The sequence below is a fragment of the Pteropus alecto genome, unplaced genomic scaffold (assembly GCF_000325575.1).
Source record: "Pteropus alecto unplaced genomic scaffold, ASM32557v1 scaffold223, whole genome shotgun sequence".
NCBI lineage: Eukaryota > Metazoa > Chordata > Mammalia > Chiroptera > Pteropodidae > Pteropus > Pteropus alecto.
This window is the reverse complement of record NW_006434441.1, coordinates 1,039,601-1,049,039: the sequence shown is the minus strand read 5'-3', so window position 1 is coordinate 1,049,039 and position 9,439 is coordinate 1,039,601. Positions and strand designations below refer to the sequence as shown.

General features: G+C 37.9%; 1 protein-coding gene across 1 annotated transcript in view; it reads right to left on the bottom strand.

The window, feature by feature from the left end:
* The window catches only part of TMEM131 (transmembrane protein 131), a 116,074-nt gene extending 107,194 nt beyond the window's left edge, over positions 1 to 8,880 (bottom strand). Inside the window, exons 1-2 of the mRNA XM_025045025.1 lie at positions 8,819 to 8,880; positions 37 to 77 (exon numbers count right to left, since the gene is read on the bottom strand). The gene's annotated coding sequence lies outside the window, so the exon portion shown is untranslated. The remainder of the gene's footprint in view (positions 1 to 36; positions 78 to 8,818) is intronic.
* Positions 8,881 to 9,439: the final 559 nt, after the last annotated feature.

The window sequence follows — 9,439 nt, the reverse complement described above, 5'->3', positions numbered from 1 at the left end:
TTTAAATTATATATATATATATCTCCCCTTCCTTACCTTTTCTGCTGATATGAACTGAGCCCAAGTGTTGTCTCAGTCTGTGAAAGGAAGAAAACAATGGTGAAAATACTGAAACCAAATCTTTATACAACAGATATATGAAATACCCACAGTATTTTACTGTAGTTTCAGCTTTGTTATAATACTTACCTGGATTTTCAGGTTAAACCTGATTCCCAAATCATACTAAATGATCTGTCACACTATATATAAGTGTCCTCTGCTTTTTCTAAGTTCATATTATGTCACTTCAATTTACAAAGGACCTATATCAGTGCCTGTTTTCGCTAATCAAAAAAAAAAAAAAAAAAACCCAGAGAATTTTCACATTTACAAGAAAAGGAGAAAGTGAAAACAGTATTCGGCACCTGTTCCATAGCAGCTTTTATAGAGTACTGCCCCCACCCCGCCGCCATCAGCTCATTCCCAGGGCCACACTGGGCCCCTCGGCACCTGGCCCCAGGGCTCTGAGTGTGTCTAGGAGCCTCAGAGGCTCATCGCCACTGATTCTGTGCAGGTCCCAGAAAAGTTTCAAAGCTTGTAAGGGTGTTTTGCTCAGCATAAAACTGGACATGATTAAGTGTTGCAATCATGATGAACAAAACAAAGATGTTGTGCCTGCACTGAATTTTGAGTCTAGGAACACTCAAAAAATTTCCCGTAGAAATTACTGGTAAGTGCTTCTTTGCTTTATGTCATTTCGGCTTACGGAAGGTTTTACAGGAACCTCTACTTTCAGAGAGCGCGGGGACCTGTAATTCAAGTGCGAGAGTAACTGGATTACATTGTAAACACTCATGGAAATGGTACAAAGTCACATGGCTGGTTTGTCAAAGTTCACCAGACCACCATCTCTGATGAGAGAAGCCCTCCTCATAACTGCTTCGTGAAGCTGCGGGGCCTCTCGCCTTCAGTGCTCGCCACCGGGCACTGCTGGAGTAGGACAGACAGGTCCTTTGTCGTGAAGCTCAAGGCGTGGGAGGCGGGGGAGTAGTCCTAAAGCAAATATGTGTTCACACGCTGAGTAAGGGGCTGTGGAAACAATGGACAGGCGCTGTGTCAGAGAACACACAGATGACAGCCAGATAGATATACCAAGGGCAGGCCTATGTGCAGACACTGTCCACACTAAGCCTGATGAGAAGAAGGGCCCGTGGGCACAGAGTCCCCACACGGGGAAGGGCTGGACGCCCAAGAAACAAGAGCAGATCTGCTTGGCTGGAGCCTCAAGGGAAGGGGGGAGAAGAAGAAACAGGCCGAGGGAGGCCAGGCCAGATGCCCTCGCACTCTGGGCAGAGGCCTGGACTGCTTCTTCCAAAGGCAACACATGGGTCTGGAGGAGTGAGAGAGACAAAGACAGACGTGGTTCTGAAGACATTGTTCTGGATTTAGTGTAGAGTGAGGATTAGAGGAGGACAGAGAAAGCAAGAAGTTGGGAGGCGAATGATGAAGGAAATTAAATGCTTAATAATGAATGATGTGTGAGAAACACTAAAACTCTAAGGAATACCATCAGTGAACTTATCCTAAAAGGTTAGCCTCTACATTACAATTGGAAAAAGTAGCAAAGTTATGGTATTATTTTTTCCCATTAATGTTATTTTAAGATGGTGTTCTGGAGAATGTATATGGGGAATATGACACATCTTAGGAAATGTCCTTAATACAAATGACAACAACAACAAACCTGATTTAAAAATGGAGAGGACTTGAATAAACATTTCTCCAAAGAAAATATACACTTGGCCAGTAGGCACATGAAAAGATGCTCAACATTACTAATTATCAGGGAAACAGAAATTAAAACCACAATGAGGTATGACTTCACTTCTATCAGGATGGCTATTATAAAACAAACAAACAAAAAAACAACAAAAAGAAAAAACAGAAAATAATAAGTGTTGGTAGGGATGTGGAGAAGTTGGAACCCTTGTGCCCTGCTAGTGGGAATGTAAAATGTGCTGCTGGTTTGGAGAACAGTATGGAAGTTCCTCAAAAAATTAAACAATTAACATATGATCCAGGAATCCCACTTCTGGGTATAGACTCAAAAGAACTGAAAGCAGAAAGCATATGTCCATCCAAAGACTCGTACATGAATGTTTATAGTAGCTTTAGCTGTAATAAGTTAACAGTGAAACAACCCAAATTTCCACTCAACAGGTGAGTGGATACATGAAATGTGTTATATCTACTCAATGAAATGGTACTCAGCCATAAAAAGAATAAACAAGACTGGGAACCTTGTTTTTTCCATTAAATATTTATTTATTTTTTTACAATATGTATTATTTTTAAAAGAACAGAAAATAACATTTGAGTGAAAAAAAAGAATAAACTATTAATAATATACAACATGGATAAATCTCAAAATAATTATGCTGAATCAGACCCCCCCAAAAGTATACTCTGTATGATTCCATTTTTATAAAGTAGTTTAAAAAATAAACTGATAGAGAAAGAAAGCAGGTCAGTGGTTGCTCAGAGATGGAGAGTGAGGGATCACCAAGTGTCATAAGTAAACTTTTTGTGGGTGATGGGTATGTTCATTATCTCGATTGTAGGGATGGTTTCACAGGTGTATAAATACGTCAAACTTTTCAAACTGTACACTTCAAACACGTACAGTTCATTGTATGTCACTATACTTCAAATAAAGAGCATAATCCAACCTTCCTAGAATGGCAGAACTGGCTCCTATTTGAGGTTGACAAAAGGGGCTCAAGACGTGTGTCATCCACGTACACTTTGAAAGAAAAAAAATCCTCATGAAGACAATCAGGCCAAAAGATTACTCATGAAGAACTGCAAATGAGGAGACTATCTTATGAAAGATAAGCAGATACTCAAGGTAAAGGAACTGTGGAAATAAAGTTAGAATAGCAAAACTAAATGTTTTTGAAGAATAAACCACAAAACAGAAAAATAATCATTGAACTATAATAAAAACAGAAATCTCAGGACATGTCAACAACGCACCCTAAGTACTGAGAGAAGAGAAACCACGACAGGAACTATTCTATTTCTAAAGTAATCATTTCAATCACAATATTCGAAAATCATCTAACTGAACATGCAAAGGCTCATTTCTGGGCTCTTGGCTCTACTCCTCCAATCTGGATGTCTGTCTTCATGCCAGGAGCACTGTTTTGATTATTGTAGCTTGTAGTAAGATTTGAAATCAGGATGTGAATCCTTTGGCTTTGATCTTCCTCTTCAAGGATATTTTGGCTATTCGAGGTACCCCGAGTTTCTATATGAATTTTACAATGGGTTTGTTTGTGTCTGCAAAATATATCATTGAAATTTTGATAGAGATTGCACTAAATCTGTAAATTGCTTTGGGTAGTATTTACACCTTGATATTAAGTCTTACAATCCATGAACATGGGCTGTGTTTTAACTTATTTATGTCTTCTTTAATTTCTTTCAGCAGTGTTTATAGACTTCATTGTACAAGTCTTTCACCTCTTTGGTTACTTCCTAAATATTTTATTCTTTATGATGCTACTGTAAATGAACTTGTTTTTCTAATTCTTTTTTGCATTGTTGTTAGTATATAGGCAAACCTCATTTTATTGCGCTTTGCTTTATTGTACTTCACAGATACGATGTTTTCATCAACATCAAGGCAAGACCTTCCTCCACCTGCAAAAAATTACAACTCACTACAGGCTTAGAGAATGATTGGCATTTCTAGCAATAAAGTATTTTTAAATTCAGGTATGTATATTGTTGGGGTTTTTTTTAGACAAAAGCTATTACACACTTAATAGACTACAGTACAGTGTAATGTAATTTTTATGTGCATTAGGAAACCAAAAACTTCATGTGACTCACTTTACTGCGGTGGTCTGGAACCGAACCTGAACTGCCTGAGGTGCGCCTGTAGTACACCTGTGGTGTAGTACATGGGAGGCTGAACACACCTCCCCTAGTTCAGCCTCCTTCAGCAGAAATGTTGAAGCCCTGTCAAGTCACCTGGATGCTTGAACACTTCCAGTAACAGAAAATTCACTTCTCCCAGGGAAACAAAACTACATTTGGTTCTGAAACTGTTAGCTTTGATTTTAATACTCTGGGTTAAAGTAAGTTGACACTTTTAGAGCAAAACTTTTTAAAAAGGTTTGTAATCTTCGATGACCATTTTAATAGAAAGAAATTTTAAGACAGAAAATCTCTTTATCCTCTTACTAGTCTTTTTCTACAATTTGAACTGTTTTCTTTGTGTGCATGTATGAGAAAATATTCATTTGAATTATCTCTCCTGCCTAAAATGTACTTCTTCAGCACTTTACATTATCTCTTTTAAGTAAAAAATACATACTGATTTTTGTGTGTTGATTTTATATCCTGCTACTTTGCTAGTTCTAACAATTTTTGTAGCAACTTTAGATTTTCTACATGTAAGACCATATCATTTGGAAATGGACAATTTGTAAGCCTTTCTTTTTCTTGCCTAAGCAGTCTGGCTAGACCCTCCAGTACAATGTTGAATAGAGTGGGCATCCTAGCCTTGTTGACTTAATGGAAAAGCTTTAATTTTTTTCACTACAGAGTATGATATTCACTTTGGGATTTCCCTATATGGCTTTTATTATGTTGAGGTAGTTTCCTTCTGTTCCTGGTCTGTTGGGTGTTTTTACCACGGAAGAATGCTGAATTTTGTCAAATTTTTTTCTGCATCAATTGAGATGATCATGTGGGTTTTGTCCTTCATTCTGTTAATGTGATATGTTACACTAATTGATTTTTGTATGTTGAACCATCCTTACATTCCAGGGATAAATCCCACTTTTTAATATATCAGTCTCTTAAATCATGTAGAAAACAAAAAGTGGAGTTTCAAACCATTGTTACAGTAACACTAGCTTTTATAACTGCCCATGTACTTACTTTCACTGACATCTTTGCTTTTTCATATGGCTCGAGATGCTGTGCTTTCATTTTAGCTTGCAGGACTCACTTTAGTGTTTTCTGCAAGGCAGGGCTATTGGTAGTGAAGCCCTTGGCTTTTGTCTGTCTGGGAATGTCCTAATTCCTCTCTCACTTGTGAAGAACAGTTTTGCAAATCCTTGGTTTAAAGTTTTGAATGTACTGGCCCACTGCCTTCTGGCCTGCAGAGTTTGTGATGAGACATCTGCTGGCAACCTTAATGGGGATCCCTTGTGTGTGATGAGTCACTTCCCTCTTGCTTTCAAGATTCTCTCCGTCTTTCAGGCGTTATCTGTTGTGTGTGTACAAAAAAGACCTCTCAGACCAGCCTACCTTCTGTGCTCACCAATTAGGAATTTATCTCTTTCCACTAAGGCAACCCTGTCAACCCTCAGGCAACAGGGTAACAAATGTAAGAGCTTTGGAATCAAGCTTGCTTCTTATTCCTCCCGTACCCCTTATTAGTACTGAGATTTGGAGCAAATTAATGAGCTAGCTGAGACTCCAACAAGTGCTCAAAAAATGCTACTTGCAGCTGTCGCTGCCTTCCAGCCAGGGTTTCCTACCCTGGGCTCTGCAAAGTCGAGTGAGTAGAGATATAAAATGCATGTAAGATATGAGAACAACCAGTGAATGCACAATGAGCACTCAAATAATATTTATGACCACTGTTTCCTGGCCAAAGTTAGAATACAAAATTATGGATTCCTATAGTTACAGGCTTTAAAAGAGCACACCAAACTCTGCACGTGCTCTCAACTCATGAACACTATGGAGCCTGCCTTCCAAAATCTTAAAATTCTGTTAATTATTCCGGCAGAACAGTGAAGGAAATACAAAGCTAGACTTTTCCTTGGGCTTTGTCTTCATCTGTTTATAAGAAAGTTAGATTAGGAAATAGATTAGTGCTTTTAGATAAAAGAATATCTTTTAAAATTCAATTTTACAATCTTTCAAAGGGATAATAAGTCAGGAAGAGCCAACCACTCTGATCAGCCAGGACTTTCGGAATGGTTTGAAATACAGCCAGGACCTCGTATGGTGAGGAGTCTTCATGCACATTTCTTCTGTTGAGATGGGGAAGTGCTTGCTCTGTGTTCATCTTAGGACCTTTATACATGCTATACACCCAATCTTAGTAGTCTTGCCGAGCAGGAAGGACAACGGCCAAAGCACCAACTGTAGAAAATGTGGGCTAAGAGGACTCCTACTGTGTTGAATCACAACCTAAGGCTATCAGTGGTGACCCATGGAATATGCTGCAGAGCAGCATGTGTGCTGTGCTGTGGAAAGAGTACTGAAACAAAACAGGCTACTTCCCGGGGGTTGGGTTCCTGCTCTAGCAACAGAATATTGAGCAAATTATTTAACTTCTATGAGTCTGTTTCCTTATCTTAAAAAAAAAATCAAAGCAAATCCAATCTCTGTAGCAATTTTTACATGAGTTTTGGCTATTTTTGCTGACTTGTCATCACCTAATTGTTGAGTTTAAAACAACTGCTATGATCCCAGGCCACATGAGCATAAAGTAAGTTCTAGGATCTGGGAAGGAATGATCTCAGGCAAAATTCTCATTTTAAATACCTTTGCCTTGACTCTTTACCTGCTTTAGCTTTGATTTAATTTGGAGAAATCTGATATAAACTCTGCTACAGGTACATACTTCTGTTCTAATTGTACCATAAGAAACCAGGTGTTGTTTAAGAATTAGCTAAACCTATTAGGAAATTATCATCGGAAAGAATGACATTATGTCAAAACCAAAGCTGTTCCTAGGAACCATCCTTCAACATTAAACAATTTTTATGCATCTATTCCAAAGGGTCTTATGTCCCGGTACTTGGGGACATATAACATGGCACTTTAACACTGGACATTCTGCAGGAGTCTCAGTGAGGTTTTATGGTGACTGAGGTAACCACCTGCCCCCGGCACTTTTCCAGTCCAAAATCACCTCTGCCACAGAACTCTGAGGTCTCAGCCAAGCTCTTGTCTGAGTGTTTCAGGGGACCCAAGAGTATGAACAAACCACAGTCAAATCCACTTAGATATGGACAACCTCCCATAGCAAAAATACAAGTCAGGATTCATAACTTTCTAAATGAATGAACAACCTGAAGTCTAGATGTCTAGTCCCTAAAGGTTACGGACCCTTTCTCAATCAACAAAGAACAACGACACTTGGAGAATGCCCCAGAAATCAGCCTTGATTTCCCTGCCAGCCAGATCCCGCAACCACCCATCCGAAGGGAGATATTTAAAACAGTCATTCCTATAGGTTCTCTGAATTCTCACCATGTAAGAGATTAAAAGAACTAGAGGGGAAAAAGGACAGATCATTTTCTACTAAGAAGGCATTACAAAATTAGAGATCTTTATATTATCTTTAGTTTTTATAGAGTCTCAAAATATAAAAGCCTTGCAAAGACTTTCTGCAAGTACCATGCAGACACTGCCTGTTGTGTCTTTCAACATCTCATATAAAGGTATGAATGATACATTTATTTAAAAATGTAAAAGCATTGTTAAAACATTGTTAAAAGCATTGAAAAAACGTTGTTATCCAGAACACTTATTTGCTTCATTGTCTGAGAAAAAGAACCTTAAAACATATCACTTTTTATCTTGTTCTGTTTGGCTAATGTCTGAAATCTAAATTTATGCTAAAATGCAAATAGAAATCTTATTCCAGGTCCCTAGCAGAATTATTTCTCTATAGCCTTAATGTAACTTTAATTTTTACCCTCCTGTCTTTATTATAAACTACAGGAAATATTTCTGCAGCACTGTTTAAGTCACATATTTAGTTATAAACAAGTAAACAAATACATCATAGGCAGCATCATGAACAGCGAAACCAACAGTCACACCTAGAGTGAGAAGATCAGAACTACAGTGCCAGTCCACCACAGTCATGGGGTCTTGGGCGACTTTCTTAATCTAAAGCCTGGTGTCCCTTGAATATAACGTGAAGAAAAAATGATCAGTCATGCTACCAACTAACACGGTACCTGGAAACAAATGCTATCACTACAAAGTGGTAAGTACTGTAAGATAAGCATAGACTATGACAACAGTTTGGAAGAAAGGACGAAACATCTCAGCTATAAACATCAGAAGATTGGTTAAGATGGCTTTTACTGTCCCTTTCATCTCTGAAAGTCCAGAACAGATTTTTAGCTGGGAAGACTAAACAGGCTTTTTGGTGACATCTAAGTGGGGTCGGAAAGGGATGGACAGGGTTTTATCAGGTTACACTGCTAAGTTTATGTAAAATACATTTAAAAATGGGCTTAGGATGGCAAGCGGAAGGGTGACATAGACATAAACCTACAGAACTTACACTCTCTAGAGAAGCTCTCATCTAGATAGATATTTTGAAGGCCGACATCCGAATTCAGTGTTTCACTCACTGGCTCCACACACGCAGAGCTCACTACCGACTCTAGAGCTCCTGGTCTGACTCCCCCCAGCCTCCCGACACCATCCAGAAAAATGCCTTAAAAAAATTTTTTTTTCAATTTATTGGGGTGACACCAGTTAATAAAATTACGTAGGTTTCAAGTGTACAACTCAATAACGTCATATATTTATTGCACTGCATGCGCATCAAAGTTAAATCTCCTTCTGTCACCATATATTTGACCCTCTTCACCCATATCTCATTCAAAAGATCATTCCTATAGCTAAGGAGGTTTTTATATTACCAACAACTCTGCTTACCGACCTGCATGTAAAGCTCATAAAATATATTTCACAGAAGCCATTCATATTTAAAAAAAATAAAAATCAGATATTATTTAAGGCTTGACAAAGATAATTCTTCAACTTAAAATAAAATTACCTGTAGTAGCCCTCCATCATCAAAACGCAGTACTTCTATTATGCTCTCCGACTGGATAAATGCTGTGAAGGCAATGAAACATACTATTACTTGACAGAAACATAAATTTTATTTAAATAAATTTTATATTTAAAAAATACATACTATTACTTGACAGAAACATAAATTTTATATTTTAAAAATACACTGCTTGATGATGATAAAGAGAGAAATGTGACTAATACATCAGGATTTTAGCAACAATGAAATGCCTTAAAATAAAACAATACAACCCAATTAGAAACTAGTTTTAACAACCTACAGGCTATGTAAACCACCTGCAAAATACCTATTCCTACTATACTGCCAGTTTAGGTCACATATTTACTTTACTCAAATTCGACTAGACGCAGGTGATTGTTGTCACCGATAGATTATTGGCAATACCATAAGCACACAGAAAGATCATTAGAGTGTTATATTTCCCTCAAAAATGATAAATTGACATTTTATTTGTAGGGCTGATATGACCTGGGATCAATATTCAAAAGAGACTTGGGGGGAGAGGGGCAAGGAAAATGGCAAAAGTCTATTCTGTTCCAAGAAAATGAGCACAAGGCAAAGCCAAGATATTTAAAGAGC